The sequence below is a fragment of the Teleopsis dalmanni genome, chromosome 1, assembly GCF_002237135.1.
Source record: "Teleopsis dalmanni isolate 2A chromosome 1, ASM223713v2, whole genome shotgun sequence".
NCBI lineage: Eukaryota > Metazoa > Arthropoda > Insecta > Diptera > Diopsidae > Teleopsis > Teleopsis dalmanni.
In genome coordinates this window covers 188,354,728-188,379,838 of record NC_051846.1, presented here as the reverse complement: position 1 = coordinate 188,379,838, position 25,111 = coordinate 188,354,728, and the positions used below count along the sequence as shown (strand labels likewise).

At 26.7% G+C, this 25,111-nt stretch overlaps 1 protein-coding gene across 3 annotated transcripts in view; it reads left to right on the top strand.

Annotated features, from left to right (window-relative positions):
• Positions 1-25,111, top strand: part of LOC119670810 (potassium voltage-gated channel protein Shaker-like) — a 536,527-nt gene that overhangs the window by 48,285 nt on the left and 463,131 nt on the right. The window lies entirely within an intron of this gene.

Sequence of the window (25,111 nt, the reverse complement as noted above, 5' to 3'; positions counted from 1 at the left end):
TTTTATTGCCGCCTATTCATTCGCATTTTCTCGTTAGTGTACAGATTTCTGAACTCAGAGATTTACTTAATAATTTCTCATGCATACACAGCAAGTTACGAGTAAAAACAAGGAAGCAATAGAGCTTAAGATGTATTTATCTTAAAGGATGAAAGTTCTAAAAACGATATACAATTCCATTTTAGCTACTACTTGGGCTAAGAGCTGTAGAAGGACATGTGGCTCCAGTTAGGCGCACAGCTGACAATGAGGAAAGTTTTTCATTAAATGTATGTAGGTGACTTTACACATATAATAACATAAAAGTATGTATATATAAATTTATATATGAATATGACTAAAAATAGAAAAGAAAATATTGTATTGAATGAATGTGCCATTTCCCAACATATTCGCACAAGGAAGCTTAACAGTTGTTACAAAAGGATAATATATGAGCACATAAATCTGACAAAATGTGCTACTCAAGCTGCTACCAGTGCGGAAGCAAAATGACTTCTAATTCGTGGAACGCTTAAAACTTATTTGAAATAATTTTTTGCTAAATAAAAATGTGTTGTTTTTATCTTTTATAATAATATGATATCCAATTTACAGTTGCCAAGCTACAACTGACAATTGCCATATTTGATCGATACTAAAACGTTTTCGTAGCATTGACATTCGACAGCAAACAAATCCAATGACATTCGAAAGAAGGTAGATATTTAAGTGCTAAACAAGTGGAAAATATTATAAAATGACATTTGTTTAGACAGACAAAATCGATACAATTCAATCTTTCATTTTTTTTAAATTATATTTTCTCCACTTTACCTTCAATGCCTGGCTTTGACTTGTCTTTTAATATTCTTTCAGTTTACTGTCAACTGTCATTTAAGCAACTAATGAGCAAAAAAACAAAGAAGAAATATAAATCAAAATAAAAATTACAATTCTGCAAAGCAAAATCTATTACAAATCTTAGCATAAACAAAAAAAATGCATTAAAAATTCCTGCAGTCTTAACTCGCACTGCATTCCGAAATCCTAAAAATCCTGCTGCTACGCCATGCAGAAGCCTTAAAAATCTAAATCAAAACATTAAAATTCAGATTGTCTAGAATTTGCGATGAGCGGTAATTTCACATCCGTTGGCGTCAGTTTCATTTTATATGCACAATCTCATTTCTCCTCGTCTTGCTGCACTACACTTACACTACAGATGCAGATACATCTGCGTTTATTTAAATGCATTTTAAGATATTCGTACGTAGATACGTGTGAATATGTCTGCCATTGTGCGACTGAATATTTTAGAATAGATTTTCCTATGTCTGCACATTTTTCTTTCAATTTTTTTTGTTTGCTTTTTGTTGTGAATTTTCTTTTATTTTCTTTTTTTTTGTGTTTAAATGGCCATTGTTTCTTGATAATTGATGGGGAAAAACCTTCAAATTGTTGCTATTATTTTTAATAGTTTTTGATGTCATAAGATATTCTTTTATGCTGCAGTTACAAATTTATTGCTACAAGCTTATAATTGTGCATGTTTATTAATAATATTATGCAATTTATAATATTATACAAATTTAAAGTTGTGTCTTTGTATTAAAAATATCCATATACACTTGTTTAAAAATTTAATATAATTACCAGCACGTTTACACTATCGCAATTAACTCGAAAAATGTAACGGAATTATTGCCGATTTACAAATTGCCAAATTCACACAAAACACCACACAGAAATATCCTAATTATTAATTTTAATTAATTTTATCATTTATGAAGTAGTGAAATGAGCAAAAAATATCTGTGACTAATAACTAGTTGACGCATATACTACCTTATTATAAGTCTAAAGTGTTCTGACCACAGTTGACTAATAAAGACAGAAAAAACAGTTTGTAGCTTTAATTTAACACGTAGGACCTACAATGTCTAGTGAATAGCCTTGTGATATCGGATAGACATTTTAAGAACGGAGAACTCAAAAAGGAACATACGTCTTATGACATATTTATAGGCTGGAACCAAGTCTAACATATAGCTGGCTTGAATACACTTCCAGGAGACCTTAAACTGAGATATGCTACTGAGTGCTTGAATGGAGTCCGCAGGGAAGTAGAAAAGGAGGAAGTTCGAAGATAATATGGTGGCGTACTATTTTTAATGAAACTGCAAAAAGATTTAGCGAATAAGGCATCTGACAGATATCAATGGAAATTCTATATTAATAGTTTATGGAATTTGGAATTAGAGGAATTTGACTAATAATAATTCTGAAAACGGATAGAGTAAATGTATAACATTTTGTTTTTCTTTCTCTAGAAAAACAAAATGTAGTCGTTGGAGAGAGTTCCTTAACGGTAAAATAGTACTCTGTTCTTTCATTGTTCAGCTTATCAATGAGAACACCTTTCCAAATAGTTACACATTAATTTAGCACATAATACCTTTAATATTCATATTAGTGTTATCATATAGACATCTTAGGAAAGGAGACTCCAGAGTGGATGTGCACTTTCTATGTCATCCATTCTATCCAATAATAAAACAAATCCGTTACATTTTCATGATCACTATTTGAATAAACGAATATTTCGTTTCGATATCCGAATAGGTTCAAATACTGATAAATACCGAATAGAAACCGAATAACTGAATAGTATTCGGATAATTGAAATTATGTGCATTGTGCAGTTTGCTAGAAAGTTGCTATTGTACTCATTCCCACATTTTTTATGAAGCATTTAATAAGTTTATTATTTGTATATAACACTGTAGAGTATATAATATATCATACTTACTATACAAAATATTTAAAAAATTTTAATGTGTGTTATAAATATTTTAAACTGTGAGTGTTTGCGTTAACTTAAATAAATATAGTAAAAACCTCTTTAAATAATATATGCTTATACATATATATTTATTATACATTCATATGCATGAGAATAACTCTTGAGATATGTTCATATATATACATAAATAAAAATAATATATATACCATGTACCATAAAATTGTCAAAAAACGTTGTGTGGTTTGAAAAGTGTTTAAATTTATATACTTTGTGCCATAAAAAGAATTGAGCGGTTTAATTACTTTGCACTGAATTTTGCATTGAAGCAGAAAAGCCAACAAAAAAAGGATAACAACAAAGCACACAAATAAAATACAAAAAGCGAATGTCATATAAAAGCCTTTTTTTTCTTTATTGATAAGAATTAATCAAAGAACAAAAACAAAAACAATTAGATTTGCTGTAGTAAATCTCAAAAGGTACTTCTCATATGGTAGCTCCTCTTTCTTCTTGCCGGTCGCTGCTGTGTTCTTGCGAGGACGATTCATCATTGGATCATCCATAGTACGCGAAGCCTGTTGTCGTACATGTGCCGGTGGACCATCCACACGCTTCTTCTCCTTTTTCTTCTCTTGCAGTGCAGCATTAGCTGAAGCTATAGTAACTTCACGTTCCAATTGTTGTTGTTTCTTCTTGAGCAACGATGCAGCATGAAATTGCAACAAATGTGAGCTACGACGTCGTACACCGCTTCCACTGTATGGACCAATATTACGTGTATCCTGTGTACTACTGCCAACGCCAAACAAACGACGTATGCGTCGCTTATTGATAAAACCCAAACCGGTACTGAAAGTTGAACTACCACCTTCGCTACCGGCAACCATTTGACTGAAGTTGCTATCAAGATCACATGAACCGCTGCCATTGAATGTGACTGCGCCGATTGTGCCAGCCGAATCGGCACCACAAGGAAATAGATATGTATTTAGTGTATCAAGTGTGGTGGAGGTATGTTGACGCGTCAAATCTCCGCTGCCATTATTGTTTAATTGATTTTGACGCTCAACTGCTGCACCATTGCCAATTCCCCTGCCAGCAACATTATTGACCGCATTTGTTTGGGCTGTGTTTGTGGGTGGCGGCACTACAAGTGCTGTGGAACCAGTTGCTGTATGTGAAGTGCTTGTACCAAGACTAATGGCAGTGTTCGTATCGTAGGAATGCGGATTTACGTATATATGATTATTATTATTGTAAGTTTCACGTGTGGCTAAATGGCCATTCTGGCCATTGTGGTCATTGTTGTTGCCATTATTACTGTTGCGGTTGTTGTTGTTGTTGGTTAAATTTAAATGCAAATTGACTTGATTAATATAATTTGCTATATTACTGCTATAAATAGTATTGCCATTTCCATTACCGTTTCCGTTGGCGTTGTTGTTGTTGTTATTATTATTCTGTTGATCTTGTTGTGCATTTTGTGCACGTAGAGGTGCAGCTGTGACGACAGCTGTTGCTGTCCGAATCGGAACAGCTGCTACTGCTGTAGTTACTGTAGCTGCTCTTATAGTTGTTGCTGTTGCTGTTGTTGTTGCGAAAATAGGCGGTTGTGTTTGCTGCTGCTGTGGGTGTAATTGTTGTGTTTGCTGTTGAGCTGGCGGTGGTAGTATTGGTGCAATTGGTAGTGGTGGTATATCTCTTGGTTGTCGTCGCCGTTGTTGTTGCTGTTGTTGTGTTTGTTGTTGCTGCTGTTGTTGTTGTGGACTTTGTCTTTCATTATTATTATCATTACGATTGTTGCTTGTACCACAACAATCACACGCACCCGAACCATGAGAACCCATGTTATATATTTTTTATAAAATTTCAATTAAATAATTAATATATTAAAGTTTATCATAATTCATATAAACTATTTTAACATTTTTTATATTTTTTTAAATAGGTTAAAATTTTATTTCTAAATATTTCATTCATTTGTTCATTTTATTTGTTTATTTATTTGCTTATTTTAGTTGATTTAATTACTTTATTTGTTTATTTTATTTATTTATTATTCATGCTATTTACATCCCGTCCTTTGTAGTACTTTTGTAGTACTTTTCTTGTACTTTTGTTATCTCTTCAATAAATGTTAATAACATTATTTTATTTCTGACTCACTATTAGTGCACTATACCTCTTAGGAACGATGGGAACTTATATATATACACATATATATTTATATAAATATGTATTGCAAGTATAAAGAAAAATAGGTGTTTATATTATTTCGATCAGTGGGGTTATAAGCACTTATTTCATATTATATTTTATTTATTTCAATAAATTATTTTTATATATTTTGTTCAAATATTTTTTTCAAAGTGATTTTTAAAAAAACTATAAAAGTTGTTTTACACATTTTCTTTAAAATGTTTTTAAGAACTTAAAAAATCATGAAAATTATTTTTTGTTACTCAAAATATCACTATATAAATAATAATTTCAAGATTATAGTTCTGAAAATATTTCTTCTCTTTCTATTCCTTTTGCTTCGTTCTTTTTTCTTCTTTAGCATCGAATCCAGTCAGTGAGTGATGTTTTTTTTAAAAAATTATTGTTAAGAATACTTTTAATATGAAATAGTTTGCATTTATATATATATAATTGTTTTAATAATTTTTTAATACTTTATGTTGATTTATTATTATTTTTATTATATTTTTTATATATTATTTTATTTTTCATTTTATTTTTATTATATATTTTGAATTTTAATTTATTTCGTTATATTTGCTATTTATATTTACTACTATTAAACAATTTTTCTTATTTTGTTAATTTTTTTTACTTGTGCATATTAAAAATATTAGCGAAACCTTTAGTAAGAACAATGGTTTAAATTAGTTAACAATAATAATATTAATATTTTTTTAATTTTAATTATAGTGAATTAATATTGCTTGCACAGTGGGACAAAAAGCCTTTTTTCGTTGTACTTGAATTTGATTTAAATAAGTTTTAATTATTTTATTCAATTATAATTATTTCAACGTTTATTTAATTATTTCACAAAACTGTTAAGTTTATTTCCATAATGTATTTAATTTATGTAAAGTAAATTAAAACTGTTTATATTAAGTTAATTGCACCAATTTAATATTTTTTTTTTAATATTGCTTTTATGTGTAAGTATATAATAAAAATGTTTGAAGTGATATAGAAATTTAAAAATTTTGCTATAATGTATTTTTAGATTTAAGCAATTTTTTTACTTCAATTTGGTTAACAAGTGTTAATGAAATTTTTTTTTAATTATTAATCATTTTTTTAAGTTCTTTTTCTGGGCTATTAGTTCAATTTTTTTATTTAAAACAAAACTCATTTCTATTTGAACATAAATATTATTTTTTAAACTAACATATTTATCCATATTTTTTATTTATAAACGAGTGTCAATATTAATCTAATAATTTATATTGTATTCACAAATAACACAGACAAATACAAAATTGAATTGGTACAAAAATAAAATTTCCAACTTCTGTATTTTTAATGGATTAAGGATAAAACTAATTGTCAAAATTTTATGCTTCGTCACGTTTAAAATAATTTTTTTATAATTTATTTTTTTTATACACAGTTTTAATTATTTTATTTCCATTATTAGTTCTATGCTTGTTTTTGTTGTTGTTAATTTTTATTATTATAATAATTTTGCAATTTCACAATATTTTTATAGGTCGATTTATTTTTTGCAGTGCATTTATAATGACAAAATTTTTATCTAAAGATCTGGAAACTAAAATTAAGCAGTTAAACGTTCAAAGTTTTTTATTTTTTCAGCTTATAATATTTCGCAGTTTAATTAAAAAGACATTTTTTGACATTATGTATTGATATTCACTTAATTTTTTTATTGGTGTTGTATTCATAATTAAAATTAGTTTTTTTCACTTAAGTATGAGTTGTACATATGGAATTATTCTTATATATATTTAAATTTCTTAAATAATTTGAATTGATAAGCACGTTTTCTTCGTTGTAAATTGTGCGATTAATTGATATATTTATTACATTATTAATTAAATTTAAAAAAAAGTATTGTCGCAAAAAATCAAATACATCAAATATTTTTCATAATATTATCTCAATTTTTCTTTTTAATCTCGAAATAGATTTTCTTGTCATAAGACAGCAATAATAATTATTTTTTATTTTATTTATAATTTATACTTTACTAATTTTAGTCAACTTTTTAATATTATTTTTATTACTGAAAATTGGACTTGAATTGAGCTTTTTTGTAAAATTGTGAAAGTGTTATTTTGTAATTACAGAATTTTTTAATAAACTAAGTTATGTGCACTTCTATTAAAATCATTTATAAACAAATATACGCTATATAGAACTCAAAAAACTTACTAAATAATTTTGAGAAGGTTTATATTATATAATTTTAATACGTAAATTGATAAGCCACACAATATCACAGCAGTGTAATTCTTGATTAATTTCTTATTTATACATATGTATTATATTCAAGTTTTTTTGTATTTTCTTTAAAAATATTTATGAATTTTGATTTTGTGCAACAGTTGCAATAATGTCAAAAAAAAGTTACTATTATCGACGCGTGTTTAAAGCATAACTAAGCCACTAATAAGCACTAAGCACGATTTTTAAAACCATTGCAAAAAGTCTTGATTTTAATTTAAATATAAATATTAAAAATATAATTTATGCACTTAAAACAGTATTTTTGTTTCTAATTTTTTTTGTCATATATATATAAAATATTTTATATAACTTTTACTTTTATAAACTCTCATAATTTGTTAGCATAAATTTAGGCGTTGTCACATAATTTTTGCGCTATTTTTAAATTTCTTATAAAACTTATTTTTGTTACTTTAATTTATTAAACAATGGTATTTTAACTATTAACAAATGAAATATATTTCTCTTCAATAAAATAATATTATATTCTCAAACAGCAGCTTTCCACAACAACAACAACGAATATATTCGACATCCTTAATGCATCACTCATTCATTTGTCTGCAGCTACACGTTGTCTTGTATACTTTTCGGCGCCGTTATTTTTGTATTTCCTTGATTTGGGATGATTCAGCTTTTAAGCCATAATTGAAGAGGAAAACTTGAAATTTTCATTTTAGAAAATTTTGACAAATATTGTAATTTATAAAAAATAATTTAAAACTATTATTTTTTAATTATTATTATTATTATAATTTTATTTTTATTTTTATAAATATTTATTTTTTTTTTAAATAACAACGCGCCTCACTGGCAGTTCAGCGACGACAACTTCAACTAACACGCAGCACAAATTTATAATTCATTTTTTTTTTTGCATTCGTTCTTGGCTCTACGTTTCCTGAGTTCAATTTCAGTTCACTTCATTCGTTTGGCAAACAACAAATAAAATTGCTAACTTAACTTAACTCGGCATAACCAACAATCTGCAGAGAGTTTTCACATTTTCACAATTTTCCTGTGAAATGTTTTTCCCCTTCCTTTTCGCTTTTGTTGTTGCTGGCGTTGTTCTTGTAATGCCGTAGCTTTGCAATAGTTTCTGTAGTTGCTGTGCTTCTGCTTACATATTAAAGCATGAGTTCGACGTTGTTGTATTTGTGTGCATGTGTGTGTGTGTGTGTTGAAACACGTTTTCGTTATACCAAGTTCGCACGGATTCGTTACTATATGAAATACAACTATTTCTGTTTTTTTTGTTGTTGTACTATGGCCTTTGATTTGTTGTTTCGTTCGTCCTCGTCGTACTGTCATGGCAGTCGGGTCGGCTAATTCATTTCGGGTATGCTCGTGTACACAGTTTCGTAATCAGTTTTTGCCTTGTTTTACACTTTTTTACTAGTTTTACTTTTATTTTATTGTTGTTTTTTGTTGTATTTTGTGTTTGTTTTGCCAAGCTCACAGTTGTGCGCTGTGTGCGAATGTTTGCATGTGAATTTTTATTTTAGTCAAGTGCACGAGGCCAACTACCAACTACCAACAGCTAACGTGAAATACAAAAACAACAACGGCAACAACAACAACAACAACATTAAAACAGCATTAATAATAACTACAATAACAATATTAATATAGGAAAATGTATAGTGCACACAACTACACTGACTCACAACAACAATAACAACGTACGTGTATAAACTCCACTTCAGGTTAGAAAAATTGTTGCAGGAGCTTTGAAATGTCTCCATTTCTCCTATATGTTTGTCATTTCCGTTTTGATATTTTTTTTGTTTTTAATTTTAATTTATATTCACTTTAGTTCATTTCTTTTCAGCTTTGCTTTATGATTTTTGGATTTTATTCCCTTTCCAAACTTAACCGCTGTTTTTAAAGATATATCAATTCGTTTGTAAGTTTTGAGCTTCCTTCTGTTGCTTTGGTGGAAAGTCACGTTTCTTGTTTTTACTATTCTATTTTCTTATATTCATTATTTTTTACTTTATTTTTTTCTATATTTCTTTATTTCTTTTTTTTTTTTTGGGTTTTACTTTTCCTTCCTTGATATTGCATTTTCTTACCACTCATACATTTTCAATTCAATTGCTTTTTTACTTATGAGGAAAACAACTTATTGTAGCAGATGATGCTACAGATAATGTTAATCAATGGTATTATTTTTTTGATAAAACATATATCATATGTTTATCATATCATTAGATATTAGGAATATAATAGTATATGACTATATATAAGTGATATTATATCCTAGAATGTCAGGTTTCGGCGTGACGTAGTACTCCTCTACAGACTAAAGACACAGTCTAACTTCGTTTTTTTTCCTTTAACTTTCACTTCAAATGCTTTATTCGCTGGCACCATCATCCATTCTCACGACACACAGTGTCGGAGCTCTTTCTTTTATGGGCCTACTAAGCCCATAGTAGTAGCTATGAGCAAAGATAACTTTTACTCTGATCTCCAAGCGTTGCTGTTTACAATGGCAGTAACAATGCAGATGAAAACCTTGACAGTTAAAACCGGGGATATATTTTTTATCAACCAAAATGACAAGTACAACAAATAATAAGAGAAAAGAAAATTAAACAACACACAATCTACTAGTGGTATTTTATTTTCGAATGCGATCTAATATTAGATATAGCATAAATAAGTTAATAAATAATGAAGAAGTTTAATGACTAATTAATTGTTTCGAATTAATTATAAAATAAAATAGTAATTCGAATTTTTATAAAAGAAATGCATGTACGGTGTGCTTAGATTCCATAATGCCGGTTAAGATTTACACACTACAATTTGCAAGAAAAAAATAGTCGATTTTTGAAAAAAAAAACGACACAATTCATTGTAAACACTAACTTACAATAGCTTATTGTGAGCAGATGTTACAGATGTCATATGATTATCTCGAAATTGTAAACTGAGATGATATGGATTTGTGCAAAACAATATTGACTTCACAGCTGCAATGAACTAATCTTGCAGTAAAAATCACTATGCATTTTCAATCTTTATATCTTTTTGTTGAATGTCAATTTGTATGAACTCAATTGGAACTCAAAATGGAACACAAGTTATCAATGATAGAAATGGATAAAGATTAAAAATAATCCCATTTATAGACCATTAAAGATTGTAGACAATTACTTCGATTAAAAATGGAATTTAATTGATTTTACTTATATTATAAGTCACACTAAAACTTATGTTTTATTATTATATTATATTATTATATCACTTTACTACTATATTATTATATTAAATATTACATTATCAACAAAGTCATTAAAATTATTGAAAAATAGATAAATTATGAAGTAATGGATAAATTTTAATATTTTTTATTAAAATTCTCCGATTAAATAAATACGGATTCATTCAATGTTATGTTTTTCTTTAAAAAATTATAGAATTTTTGATGAATTTTTGGCTTTAGGCACAAAAAATATGTAATCGATTTACTCTATCCGATTATATATGTCAACCTCAAGCAAAACGAAACCTTGTTTTACTAGAAACGTACAACAATATAATTGATAAATATCAACATTTAACATAGTCTCTCAAAAACAGTCAAAACCTCAAGATGGTAAAAATAATCCCAATAAGAATCGTCTCAACCGGAACAACCACAAAAGCAATTTTCGATCTTAATCTGAAAGAATGTTTGAACACAGAAATACAGGCAGCTTACTTACTTACTTAGTTGGCCATTAGAGATGTGAGACATCCTTGGCCGTGTCGTTAGTCTCCGCCAGACAGTCGGATTAGTTGCTTGCTAATACAGGCAGCAGTACTACTAAAATCGGCCAGCCTAGTAAGAAGGGTGGCATATGTAAAATATAGCATGACTATCACGCTATTAAACTACTCCACTCTTCAGTATCAAAAAATTGTTTTCGTTAAAGAAAAGATTCGATAGTCTAGCAACAGATATAAGGTATATAAGGTAAGGTATAAAAAGATACACAGAAATAGATGTCACAATAAGCTAGCTGTACGCCTTCTAAACAATACCCCCTCAAAGTAAATATCATTGGTGTATGATCCGGAAAGCGTAAATACTAGTCAATTAGCTGTTAGAAATTCGAATAATAGTAATCATAATATACTGGGATATGGATATAAACTTATTTATAACATAATATTATAATTAAATTGATTTCTAACATTCGTTAGGAACGAAATACATAACATGAACTATTCTATTTAATAAAAAGGTCTGTATCGAACAATATAAATCACAACAACAAAAATGTTTGGTCAGGCAAAAATTTAATTAATATGAAATACTATAATACTATTATAATTTCCGAAAGGCTGCCCAACTTAGCGCAATCTAATCTCAAAGTAATCATTAACCGCACGGGGCGGTACGAAGATCATTGAATAATCACGAAGATTATGAGAAATACTCAAGTTACTCAGTGAGATGGGTGGGGCTCTGCAGAAAGAAAAACATAAGACTATTATAATTTAATTTGTGTAATCTAATTATATTAAGTAAATGAAGATTTATCTTTTTTGAATCAAAGTTGCTTTCGTAAAGGTGTGTAGCGGAAAAATAATCATTATCAAGGCAGTACCAAACAAAATTATTCTACTATGAGCAAAATATAAATATTTATTTCTGCAAATATATTTAAACATTTATTTATTTTTTTTTATATATATTTTATAAATAGTTTTATTTAATTTATTTTCATATTTTACTTATTTTTGTTTATTTAACTCAAATACTGTTAAAGATGGAATGTGCTTAATAATTCACTCATTGGTATTTTGCAGAAGAATCAATTTGGAGCACAGCACAACTGCCAATCAGAAAATTAAGGTCGTTAAAAATAAATTAAAAATGCAATAAAAATAGAATTTATTAAATATTATTATTTTTGAAAGCATTTATAAAGCTGTCAATGGTGTTTTTCAAAATGCTGATCATTGCTTTTTTCCACGGAGTATGTCTGCATTGCATGCAAAGTGGCATGACTCAAGCATCCATGAATAGAACAATGGAAATATATTTTTTAATATGGCAACAACAACAACAGCGGTTGCAACTGTGGTGGCACTGGCTCTGACAGTGGCAATGGCGGGCATTGTTGCCATCATGTTGCCAACCTGCCAAATATAAACGAAGTTCACTGAAACAAACAATTTTATACAAAACTCGAAAGACCTGCATATATACATAAATATATATAATTGTCGTTATGTGACGATAAGGAAGTTATAGGGACACTTGTTTTATTGATCAAATTTTCATGCCTAAAATTTTGGTAAACATTCTTATGCGCAGGAATAACAATAACAATGTTAAATAAAAAAACAATTTCAGATTTCAGATATTTATCTGACATTGTCACAGTAAGGCGCAAAATTAACATGAACAGCAGCAGCAGCAGTTGTTGCAAGCAAAGTTTTGATTGCGGTAGCTTGCAGCTGAACAAAAACCATCGTAAAGGACATGAAAATGATATGAAAATGCTTTCCAGTAAAATAACAAGAATTTTTCAAATTTTCATGTTTTCACAAAACCTAAAACTGTTTCGCAAAAAAAGTGTTTGTAGCAGCAAAAATCGAACTAAACTTGTTTACATTCAATTTGAGTTGGAAATTTGATTAAAGTAATGTAACCTTTGTGCAAGGTCCTTAGGAGCAATAATTTTGTTTAAAACATTGAAATTATATTTTTCAATGCAATTTTGCACTATCCACTCTTGAGTCAAGTGAGCGTACTTTGATTGGTCATGGCCATGGCAAAGACTGTGAGCTGCAATAATACGCTTGGATGAAATAGCGTCATGGCATGACGCGCTGCTCCGCTGTGTTTAACAAGTAAATCAATTAAAATTGGTTCAAAAAAGAATCTCATAGTGGCATATTTGTATAGAAGAAAAATATTAAATTTAAAATATAAAAGCCGCTTGTTTAACAAGGCCAATGCAAACATCAGCCACTGCTGACATCTTGGGTTGGTGGTGTGGTTGGTTGGTTGGTTTATATCAGTTTCGTGCCTTAAGTCATATTCAACGCGCAAGGTTATTTCACTCATTACTGTGCTATACACTGCCGTATTGTTCACAACTGTGATTAAATATTTGTTTCATTGTCGAAGGACAGAACGCCGAAAATTATGCCTTATTTTACATAAAACCAGAAATTGTAATGTGCCACTTAGCACAGCTGTTGAGTGAAATTCTTGCCTCTGCACGTTCGATTTTGGCCAGTGTAGCTGCGTCTTTTGTTAATGGCAGCAATTAATGCCAAATGTTGGCGTGAAGCTACTTCCGCTCACTGTACGTACTTCAGTGGCTTAAACGCGTGTGGCGTACGCGTGTAGTGCCGATTTTCATTTGGCTTGGAACATACTGAACTGCACAAACAGTTCAGTGTTGTACAACAGTAATTTGGCGCCATCACTAATTTTTATTTTTTTTTTTTTTGTAATTTATTTTTGGATTTCGGTTAATTTGAATTTTCGTCCTTTTAACTTTCGTCCTTTTATGTGCGTCTGGTTTCCGTCAGCTCAGTAGTATTTTGCACTAAGTTTATTGTATTCAAAATTGACTTAATAGCTTTACTGACATTAATTGCAATTTTGTTAACATTAAAATTTTGTATGTGAATTATTTTTTATTAGAACGAAAATTATTTCAAAATTATAATTTTATTAAGAAACATATTTTCCGTAAAAAAAGCAATAAAAGTTAAAAAAAAGTTGGAAAAAATACTGTAATGAAATCAATTAAAAACACTTAAAAATATATGTGATATAAATATTTATTATTTATATAAATATTTATTAAAAATTTATACATATATATTTAATTTATAAATAATATATATAATATATAATACGCCAATATTTTATTATTTATTTAATACAAAAAATATAAAAATTATATATTAAATTAATTAAGTAATTATTATGCTATATAAATTATAGTATGATATTATTAAACAATTCCACTCAACAAGATCTGAAAGCTGCTTCTGAGAAAAGAATCTATAATCTAACTAAAGATATAAAGAAGAACTTAAGCTAGTTGTAAGCTTTTTGAGCAATACTCGATCTATTCAATACTCTATTTATTATAATTTTTTCAGATAATGGTAAATAAAAAAGAAAAAAATCTTCAAAAATTAAAAAAAACAAAAATTAATTGATTGATATTTAACTTTTTTGTTTTTCTAGTTTTATGTGCAACAAAAAATATTTGTTTTTAATCATAATTTCTTTCTTAAAAAAAAAACTTTTGCTATTTTTTTTCAATACAAAAAAAAAATACAATACCAAAAAATGGTTATTTTTATTTAAAATATATAATAAAATTATGTTTAAAAAATTGTTTCTATTATTATTGTAGTATTTATTATTTATTTGTGATTCTGTTATTTACTTTAATTATAAAAAATTTAATTTTTACGTATATTATTTTTATCATATTATGTTTTTTATTTTATTTTTTATTAATTATTTATTTTATTATTATTGTAAATTTTTTATATTGAAAAAAATATAGAAAAAATAAATACTGAAAAGAAGAATAAAATTAAAATTTTATTGAAATGAATTAATAAATTCGTGTATATAAATAAATATTTTGTTATTTGTATTAAATTATATGTAATAAAATTATATTTCTGTCATATCAAAAAATTAATTGTATTTTGAAAAATTGAAAATGTAAGAAAAAATATTTTTTTAAATGATTTTGACAAAAATCTTGCAAATTTATTTACTTCACAATGCATTTCATTGCAGAGACATTCCAAGTTTAAATAAAGAAAAATATTTTTTTTAATTTAAAAATAATCACATTGCAAGCTAAATACTCTTGAGCAAAAATAATTGTGCTATAAATATATTTATTACACATTTGAACAGTTCTCACTAAATAAAAATATTTTTAAGTGGAATTTCCATAAATAACAACTAACAAAAATTTTAACATAATTGCATAAAGAATCTAATTATTTTTATTTTCTTGTCACTTTTATGCATAATTTTAAATAAATCTTAAAAAATAATAAAAAATAATGAATAAAATAAAAATTTCAAATTGTTTTGAATATATTGTTAAAAAAAAAACTTGAGAATAGAACCTTAAATAAATATTAAAAAAAATGCATTTGAAAAGACTTAATTAAATATACTTGAAGTATACTTGAGGCTTACTTACGGGACCTAAAGTATATATTTATTTTCTTTAATTGGAATTATACTTGGTATAATATAATATAATAGGTTTTAATTTTACTAAACCTATTGTAATAGGGTTAGTAAAAGCAAGTGGCTGTGATCACTTGGGCGATACACTCTAATATTTATTTTATTTAAATGGGATGCCTCTATCATTCAGATTTGTAAAAATATGCTATTTTAAAGTCTAGTGCATGTTTTTGATTGAATATAGTTTATATTAATATTAGAAATGTGTGAAAATAATTTGAAGGCTTTATTATTGATATACTTCTCAACAATTTAGGCTCATTAGTCTCTATATCTATATTTAGTCTGTATATCTTTAAGCTATACATATTATGACTCTTTTAATCTACATCTTAAAGTAATATCCCTGTAATTTTGATTTGTCTTGATGGTGGATGATACAGCACAATCGTAATCCCCACAGCTCTAGAGCAGTTTTGATCTAATTACTTATTCATAAACACAATTTTATTATTCACGCTTAACAAAAATCAATAACTTTTTTACAAAATATTTAAGTTCTTTCTGAAATAATGGAAAAACTTAATTTTAATGCATGTAATCCTAGCAAAATTTACGCTACAAAAATAAAAAAAATCAAAAAAATCCCATACTGTTTATATATACGAATAAGTATTTTTGTGAATATGAATTCAGCATAAAACCTTCTACACGCACACCATTTAGTGTACACTAAGGATATATAATTTTCTTTGACATTGCAACCAGTACACAAAAAAAAAAATTATACATTTCTTTCTCCTTGAGTAAATCAACACATGCAAATAAATTAGCCTATCAGGACAATTTACATGAAATGGAGTTTAGTTGTTTTTTTAATAATTTTTTTTTTTATTTTTCCCACTCATTGTTTAGTAAAAGTGTTTTTAATGACGTAATTTCATATTTCCCTTAAACAATCGGAAAATTAAGCACAGCACATTTGTTTTCTTCACTTGTAAGAATTAAATTTCCGGTATTTTGGTATTTTTCTGTTTATATAATTACAATAATTTTTGCAAAACGAATAATCGGAAAATAATTTATGTTATAAATAACTTGAAAATAATTTCTTTAATTTATTTAATTTTTATTTAAATAAATTCAAGATAAGTCATAAAGTTCAACAGAATATAGTTAAAAATTTATTTTATGAAGTTTAGTGTATTTGTAAATATTTGAAAAAATTGTCGTCATTACATACTTAAATAATTAGTATATAGAATGTGGTTTTTATTATGATCCAATGTCAGAATTCGAAAAAAAAATCAAATATATGATTGTCTGAAGCCTTGAAGTCTCATAGCCTTAAAGTCATTTTCTATCTGGAAAATAAGGAATAACTAGCAATAGAACTAAGACCTTCGAAGATGTGGAACTCTTTTACCACTCGTTTAACCGCCTTAGCTTGGAACTCCAAACTATGAACGTTTGGAATAGTTTACGTTTGGAAACTACATTTCTTACTGTTATCACAAAAAATCGAGAGATGTACGCAGAATGTCTTTATACCAACTAGTTAAACTCAAACGAAAAAAAAACTTATTAATGATCATTTAACAACTATACATAATGATTAGTGCCAATTAATTTAATCTGACCTAAAAATTCCTTATCCATTGAAAAATTTATTAATTAAGTTTGAATCTTCGTGTATGATTTTAGACACCAATTAATTTGATCACACTTAAAACCGACTTAACCAAAATAATTTGGGATCTATTCAGAGTTGTATTATACTCTAAAGACAGTCAAGAGATGTCAATTAAATAATCCCAGCATTTATGAAACAACTGCGACGTCACGAAAATAAGACAACGAGAATATATAAAAGTTGAGAGATAGAGTGGTAAGACCTCATCTTTGTTCTTAAGAAGTAATACCTATTTGGTATTACTTTTGAAAGATCATTCTTAAAGAACATCTAGAAACCTTAGTGGTTTAGAAATAATATGTAGGCATAGTGTCTTGCGAGTTGGGTATAAAAAATCGGTTCCTGAGTGAACCCGCGACAGAGAATAGGTAATGAACAGCATGAATAGGAAATTCGTACAGCATCTTAAAAAATATTGCTTCTCTAATGAAATGAAAAAAAAATAAAAAAATTATGTAATATAGCAGATAGTAGATAAAAATCTTTTAATCGACGTTTTCGTATTCAAGCGAATGTAGAGGTTTCAACACGAAGTCGGAGCATCCACATTTTTGACGCATTAGTCGCTCTCCCAACTACTTGTAACTGTATTGTCAAAAATAGTTAGATCGATGGTACTTGCAGACTATTTTATGGTAAGTGGGCTCACTAAAGCCCGGCATTAACTGAAGGAATGTATATCGTTGACTGAAAGCCAGTCCAATGTTAATAGTGATATATTTCTATCTACTATCTTCATCGACACACATTGTGGAACACGACGATAGTTTCCGTTATTTTTAAAGTGTTAGTAAGGTGCACATTTATATATTAAATTAAATTTTAGTCTAAAACTTTATAACTAAGCGATTTAGCAAAATTATTAAAAATAATATTTTTGGAATATAGTCAAAAGGGGGATTTTCCTATACCCTTTGTTATGGATTAAATTTATTTTAGCCTACGATAAAGTGAAAAGAAATTTTCTTAGAAAACACTGTTTTGTATATTTTTCCAATGAAATATGTGTTTCGTGTAACATAGTGAGGAGTGTCTGATATCTTCCCACGTTGGGTCTCCTACATACTTTGCCACTACTAATATTAACATAGGAATTTGCTACAATAAACACTTCAGCACAAAAATAATAATTGTAGTAAAAGAATTAAAAATTTTCACTAATTTAAGTAAACAAATTAAATAATTAGTAGTTACGTCATCTGGTAGCGATCTTGCATAATGAATTGTTTTTGTCTGGAATCGATTGCATTGAGGAGGAATTAGAAGATATGGAAGAAAAGAAAAAAAAAAGAAAATAAGAGAAAAAAAGAAAAAACAAAATATTAATTTAATTTTAACACAATTTGGGATTAATTTCTTTAACTATACATTTAAGTAAGTTCAAGTAAAATTTTCTGTTGGAACGCACCTCTTCTTTTTTTGCCGCATTTCTGCAGGTGCACGCACATTCTGCGATGCGTGCATGCTAGAGCGGACACGCACAGATGCTGCTACAAGATTAGCACTCGTCTTGAAGCTAAATTAATATATCACCCCTCCACAATTAAAATTAATTGAACACTGAACACAATATGTGGCACTTATGTGGCTAATTATGAACACAAATGTGAATAAAAAAAAGTTACACACCCGATATCGTTACATAATGAAATATTAAAAATTTTTCTTGGTTTCCATAAGTTTTTTTTAATAAAATAACTTTTCTAACCGCGCTTTTTACCTCTTCGCGCCGCTACAACATTTTCTTAATAGGTTTCTAAACTGAGAAATGGCAGGCAGTCTACGTCAAAAGAACATGAGCAGCGCATAAAAAATGTTTATAAACTTTTCTGCTAATTTAATTTTAAGCATCGATGTCACTAAGCGTTTAACTTGTTATGTGCAGTTTTTCTCTCAAGCCTTGACTTTGAAATAATTCAAATGAAAAAATATGGTGGTTGCACTAGAAACTTGCCTTCACCTCCTCCCGCAAAAGGTCTCCACTAAACAAAATCGCAAAACAAAAGAAATTCTCAAACGAAACCACAAAATATAAAATGGATTGTTGGGTGCGTAAGCTCAGGGGTAACAATTATAGTTCCTGTACATTCGGTCTAAAAAGCATCTGCAATGAGAAATATGAAAAAATTTTGGTAAAAAAAGTTGGTAACTTTAAAGTTGGTAACACTAGACTATGCTAAGATGCAAGATTTGGGCTCCATCTTTTACTCAGTATAGTTTTGAGTAGTCCGCGGTGATCTTTAGTCATGGAGGAATTTATTTAAAGAAATTTAAGGATCCACTAAACATTCTACTCATCCCACATGACCTCGTTTGTCTTTTTTCTATTCTAAAGCAAAAAACTAAACGAATATCTATATTAAGAAAGACATCTCGATCGACAGCAGCTATAAGTGAAAATTTGCTAATAACTTAAAGGCCATTTCTCAATCAGTCTATCTGCCAAATGCATCATATAAGTTGAAATTAGAAATTGTGAAACTCGCCTTAAAAGATTTTTCACAATGTTGGAACTATGTTCAAAAATCATTTTGATGAATATCAATCACCTATATCAATAGATCTACCTAGCTATATTACTCAAAATGTAGAACCTCTAACTTGATACACAGAAATAAATCAGAAGCATAATAGATTAATACTCGACTAATTATACTCGTACTAGGTTAATATCTATTCAAACAGGACACTCGACTACAGATAGCATGGAGCTAAACTTGATCTACTATATAGTATGCCCTGTATTATATATCTACTGCTGCACGTTGGAAAGACACTAGAACAACTTTTATCTATTATTATGTCTATGTTTAGCCTTGTCTAAATCCACGCCTAAAATATTGGGTGTTTCACCTATATAGTTATTCTAAGTTCTCATGATATTTTTAATTTTAATTTTTTGTATATCTATTTCGTTGATATATTATTAATTTATCTAAAAACTTAATATAAAATAACAATTTCCTAAAAATTTAATATTTTTATAAATACAATATGTCTCAAACACAAAAAAAAAAAGGAGCCAATCAGAAGTGTGGGAAAGAGTTGGTCCATCGTCACATTGTTCTAGATGAAGTCTACTTAGAAAGAGACTCAATTAGTTATATATTATTCCGTAGTTATATTTTACCTACTAAGAATATATGAGGAAATGGAATAAGCACTATCAAAATAGCATTGCTTTTTTTGAGGCTGACGTCAAAGATGACATGACCCGATTTCAAGAAAAGAAATATTATTATATATCCGGAAACAAAGAATATTGATTAATTGATAGTTTATATTTTCTTTATTTCTGTTAAATCTAAAACAATTTTTCAATTTGAATCGAATTCAACTTAGATGAAAAAATCATTAATATTTTTAATGAATAAAATTTGAGAGATACTTTATTCGATATTATTAATCAATAAATTGAGATAAATGACCAAAATGGCACACTGTAAACCAACTAAATGACAAGTGACACTTAAATTCCGAGTGAGTATGGAAAACAGTGTTACCTACTTAATGATAAGAAGAGTTTTGACAATCCCTTTTCGAGGACATTTGAAATAAACGATACCTGGTACTTTTTGACAGAAGACTTAGAAAAAAACCACATACAGGTTAAATGGACCTGACCAATTTTGAACTGAATATTTTGAACTGAGTTTTAGTTAATATTTATTTAAATCATCCAAATTATATTTTTGAGTGAATGTACAATATATTTAGTATAAAACAATTAATATTATAAATAGCTGAATTAAAATTTATGAAAATTCAGGATTAAAGCATCTCTCTTTCTCATCTCTCATCAGCCATACACTGATAATAGAAACAACAATATATTCTGACGCTGAGATATTTGTGGAAATGGATGTATCCAATAATTCTAATAGGTAAAAACTTTCAAGAATTCACTTTATTGATAATACCAGTAAAGTCCATCTAAACATTTTATAGCATTAGAACGAATATTTATAGTGGTACTTTATGGAACTTCATTAAATTGGTCCTCTATATGTTTAAGCCAAACATATACAATAGAAGAATATATAGAAGGCATGTCTCTATGATATAAGCATCATCCATATTTTAGATAAGTCTCATATTAAGATATTAACTCCATTTTGAATTATTTGAGATTCTATAAGAAGTGCACGGGCAGTCGTTTATGATAGGTACTCAAAAAGATATTACATTGTTCTTGCAAATAAAATATAATTTAGTATTATAATATTAATAATAATATTGTTTATACAAATCACTATTAAAATACCTCAAACACATATTGACTTCATTCAACTGGAATAAAATTTTAACGAAACTTAATATTATTAATAAGTCAACACATAATATTTTCATTAAAAACTCCTCATACTAAAACATTTATTCTATTTATTTACTTTTAAACATAAATAATTAAAATATTATTTATTTTCTTTTGATGTATCTTTTATGTACTTTTCGTGTACTTTGTGTATATAATAGTATAAAGAAAAATAAATAAAATAATAAATAATAAAAACAATAAATAAAAGAAACCCCAAACAAACGTTTCTCTGCTAATTTCACAGTTCCACAAATCTACACCTCCTCTGCACTTTCCCACGGCCGATTTCCATCTGTTTTTCGTTTTTTGCCTCGATTTCTTATTGTTTTTATTTAAATATTACATTTTGTTTACTTGACGGCCTTTAACCAGGTATGAAATATGTTCTTCGTAGTCGTATAACTCAGTCTTCTTCTTATAAAAATATTTGCCTAACACTTTCCAGTAGGTATTTCTTCTCTTTCTGTTGCGTATCTCTATTTTTTTTTTTTATTTTATATTATTTCTTTTTATTTTTGTCTATTTCGGATTTTCATGTATACAAGCTGTTTTAATACCAAATAATGCCATTGATCGGTTGCAGATTGTTTAAAGTCATAAAATAAAATTTTATTCTTAGAAAAAATAAAATGATTGAATCCGAAGAACTGATTGGTGCTAGAACGTTGCAATTTTGAGTGAACTTGTTTGGAATGATATTGATAATGAAATTTATATATGGCATATAAAGCTAATTTTATATATTCTGGCAGAAATGCATAATAAAAACTGAGATATGCTGCAATCAATCCCAAATTCTTTAAATTGAAATTTCTTCTGTTTCTAGTATTATGATCGAAATATATTTCACAGCAGAAACAAATTAATAAAGCGGTATATAGTAAAATTAAAATATGGCATGGACGTATACGAAAGAGAGAAATTTCTCGACACAATTTTACGGAAGGTTTGTTATTCAATTTCCAGATCCAGGTCCTAAAGTTTACCTAGTTTAGGGAATTAGACAATATGATGTCAGGGCGTTAAAAACCAAACGCATTAACATCAAATCATTAAATTCAGTAAAATTACTTTACTTATTTGTAAATAAGTTTCGTATACTTAAAACAAAATAATAAAATTTAATATTAAATCAAACCCTTAATCTACTCTACTAATACAATAGAAAAATGCAGACTAACAGGAATTCCACTGAACGCAACACTGGAATAAAGATTATTAATTAAATTAAATTACTTAATTTGCAAATTAATTTATTAATAATTCCATTTTAAATTGTATCATTAGAATTTATTATAATTTATTAATAATTAATAAAACTTTATTATATATTAATAATTTTATTAATAAATTTTTGATTTTCTTTTGAATTGTATCGCTAGAATTTATTGTAATTAATTTATAATTAATAAAATTTTGTTATTTATTAATTTAATTTATTTACTTAATTTATAAATGAATGTATTAATCATTTTATTAATAAAGTTTTAATTTCAATTTTAAGAGGTTATTGTAATTGATAATATTTTACTATTTATTAATTTAAATTATTTGCTTAATTTTCTAATAATTTTATTAATTTATCTTTATTTTAAATTGAATCACTAGAATTTATTATTATTTACTTATAATCAATAAAATTTTATTATTTATTAATTAATTTAATTTACTTAATTTATAAACTAATTTGTTAATAATTTTATGAATAAATTTCTTAATTATTTACTTGTATTTATAATTTTTTATTATTTTATATGTTAAAATTAATAAAATTTTATTATTTATTACTTATATTAATTTACTTAATTTATTCACGTAATTTAATTTACTAATTTTTTAGTAATTTTATAAATAAATTTCTTAATTATTTACTTGAATTTATAATTTTTTATTATTTTATATGTTATATTATTAGAATTTTATATTAAATTTCTAGAGTTTCATATTATTTTATTAGCATTTTTTATTAATTTTAATTTTAACATCAGTTATTTATCACTTTTATTTTTCTAAATAGTTCTCTTAACTTATTTATTGGTTTTTATAATATTTTATTGCTTCATTAGAATATTCAAATATTTTTATAGCATTTTTTTTCTGAGAAATAATTTTATTTGCTCATTATTTTACACTTAACTTATTTTATTTATACAAGATATCGTTTTTTTTTCATAGGTATCATTAAAAATCTAAATAAATGTTTTAAAACGATTATTATTAAATTAATGTGTCAAATAAATATTGTTTACTGTTATAAATTTTATTTTATATAAAAAAACTATATCATTTTAAATTTAAAAAATAGTTAATTATTTAAAAATGTAATTAATTTTTTGATATAATAAATATTACATATTAACATAAATTGTATGTTTTATAAAAATTTTAAATCATTTTAAATTTAAAAAATAATTAATTATTGCAAATTGTAATTAATTTTTTTTTAATAAACACTGCTTATTAAAATAAAAACAAAAACACATTATTAAATAATAGGCTCTTTGGAAAATCTGCTAGCTTTTAATAATGTTTATGCAGGTATGAAGAATTTTTTTCAAAAATGTTTTGTTGTTTATAAAAATTATTACAAAAATTAATAATTACTACTGTTTTGATTTAATAGATTAAATTATTATTGAATTATATTATTATGAAATCCATTAACCAAAATAAATTTATATTGAAGTAAACTATGTAATTGTTAAAAAAGTTGCTCCAATAAAAAACTGAAATATTTTTATACTGTGCACGAGTTGTCTTAAAATATATATATACATATTTATATACATGTATATAAATGTATTAATTTTTTTTCTTGTTCACTTAAAGTAATTAGAACAAATTTTGAGTACATGGCAACAAATATTTTAATTATATACAAAAAATTAGAAGGCAAAAAAAAAAAGATAGAAAAATATATGTACAAAATATTTTAAATGAAAAACACAATAAAACCACTTTCGAAAAATTCAAAAAAAAAAATAAATGCTTTCGAAACTCATATTATTTATCTTATATAATAAAAACGTAAAATGCTTATAATATAAATATTTAGATTATCATTAAAATACCAAAACTGTTTGGGCTGTTTTATACCTTACCTAGGAGCTTGCGTTAAGCTACCGTGCGCCGAGATGTATGCCATGCATGCATTCCATTTACAGGCTCACAGTGGAGATGTGTAAACGTATGAAGTATGAAACACAATACTGACTCTGAGTTTGTAACTCAAGGGCACTGCTGCTTATTAAATTTTTATCTTTTTTGCATATATAATAGACACACACACCAGAGACTGAAGCACATTTAAGAACACATCAATTATTTAGAAATGAAATTGAATTCAGCAGCAAATGATTTACTATAAAAATGACATATATATATTATTATATATATTTATTTCATATTTATGATATATATTATATATGCATATTTGCGAAATTATATTGAATAATTAAATTTAATAAAATTAATTATTATATAAATGCACTTTGAACACATATTTGAGTATTTCTTTTATTATTTATTTCAATTTGAAATGAACTGCCTTAGTAAATGAACTCGCATATTTTAGAAAAACAAAAAAAAAAATTAAAATAAATAAAAAAAATGCTGAAACCAAAAACAATTTATAAA